Here is a 2,152-nt window from a genome sequence, read left to right on the forward strand (position 1 = left end):
GCCATCAAGAGCAGCTTGGCGCAAACAGCTCAGTAAGAAATGTCATCAAGAGCAACTCGGCAGAAAGAGCTCGGCAAGAAATGCCATCAAGAACAGCTCGACAGAAAGAGCTCAGGAAGAAATGCCATCAAGAACAGCTCGACAGAAAGAGCTTGACAAGAAATTCCACCAAGACCAGCTAAGTGGAAAGAGCTTGGCAAGAAATGCCACCAAGCACAGCTCAACAGAAATAGCATGGCAAGAAATGCCATCAAGAGCAGCTCGGCGCAAACAGCTCGGTAAGAAATGCCATCAAGAGCAACTCAGCAGAAAGAGCTTGGCAAGAAATGCCACCAAGCACAGCTTGGCAGAAACAGTTCGATAAGAAATGCCATCGAAAGCGACTCGGTAAAAAAGGCTCGGCAAGAAATGCCACCAAGTGTAGCTCGACAAAAACAGCTCAGCAAGAAATACCATCAAAAGCAGCTCGAGAGAAAGAGCTCGGCAAGAAATGCCACCAAGCGCAATTTAGAGAAAACAGTTCGGTAAAAAATATTGTCAAGAGCAGCTCGGCAGAAACACCTCGGTGAAAAATGCCATCAAGAGTAGCTCGGCAGAAATAGCTCAGCAAGAAATGCCCATCAAGAGTAACTCGGCAAAAATAGCTTGGCAAAAATAAGCCATCAATGAAGAGCAACTCGGCAAAAACAATTCGGAAAAAGACGCCATCAAGAGCAGTTCCGTAAAAATACCCCGGCAAAAAATGCCGTCAAAAGCAGCTCAGCAAGAAATGTCATCAAGAGCACCTCGACAGAAATAACTCGGCAAGAAATGCCAATAAGAGCAACTCAGCAAGAAATGCCCAAGAACACAGCTCGGTAGTGAACGGCTTGGCACGAGCTTCCGCAGAGAACAACACGGCAAGAGCATCTCAACTAGACCCCCCGGACTTGGACCCAGCAAACGTAGGCTTGGACCATCTAAACTCCTGTATCATCAGCTTGGTATGTGAACTAGCTCGGACTAGCCAAACCCTCGTGGTATCAGCTCGGTAAAACGTAGCTTGGCACACGAATCGGCTCGGCAGAACTGAAGGGGAGTCCAACCGGCTCAAACTAGCCAACCTCAAAAGAGAGAGAGAGAGAGAGAGAGAGAGAGAGAGAGAGAGAGAGAGAGAAGGAGACCCTAGTTCGAAATTTCAAGAACAATTCTGAAAATTTGAAACTAAAGGGGGACAACTAATATACCCAAAATATATCAGTTAATAAAAGCGAGTTAACATCTAACAATCACACCCCAAGTCAGACATTCTGGCAAGAGCAATCAGCTCCAACTCTGTAAAGAGGGGAGAGATCCACGCTGGCACCTTAAACGCTCGGAGTGATACATGCTGACACTTTATGACCCGAGAGTGATCCACGCCCCCACGTCATAATGACGAATCACCTCAAGGTCAACCCATGCCACTACAAAGAGGGGAACACAAACAAGCGGAGGTATCTCATTCCTAAATCACTTTTACTATTGCATTCAATCTTTTTGAAGCATTTCCCTTACTTAAATATCGGAGTGATCCCCCAGAGTACACCCCGGGTCCTCCAAACTTGTTTTGCTTTCACATTTTTCAAGTCACCGGAAGTCAAAGAGCAGTCTTGTGAGACAACGCCATTTTTATCCCGCAACACCTATTAACAAATGGGTCAACCCAAATCCAAACTCATTTAACTCTCACTCATTTTGTTATCCCGAACTGGTAGGCATTTCCCTTCTTTCCATTAACCAAAAGTCATTATAAAGAGAAGATGAATTAAGGCCACTAGTATTTCATTAATTAGCAAGCCGAAAGGCAAAACTTGTTTGATATATAGTGGCAACTTGATCGACCAATTAATCCTTGAAATGTTTATAATAAGAAGTAGTGGTTAACTAAAAGCAACGTGCAAACAAAGACAATTAAACAACTACGAATTACACAAACTATTGTCACATCACGTCATGTTTGATTCTCAATTATCACCAAATTCATCTTACGAAAGCACAGTATTTTTTAAGTCTTGATATGGAGGAAGACGTAATATTAAGTTTCCGGTCCCCGCTGCAGATCCCAGAAAGCGACCCAGAGATGATGGTCCAATCAATAATTGGGCTTTGTTTTTGTAGCTTAGATAGCTAA

This window comes from Malania oleifera, chromosome 1, assembly GCF_029873635.1.
Source record: "Malania oleifera isolate guangnan ecotype guangnan chromosome 1, ASM2987363v1, whole genome shotgun sequence".
In the NCBI taxonomy this organism is placed as follows: Eukaryota; Viridiplantae; Streptophyta; class Magnoliopsida; order Santalales; family Ximeniaceae; genus Malania; species Malania oleifera.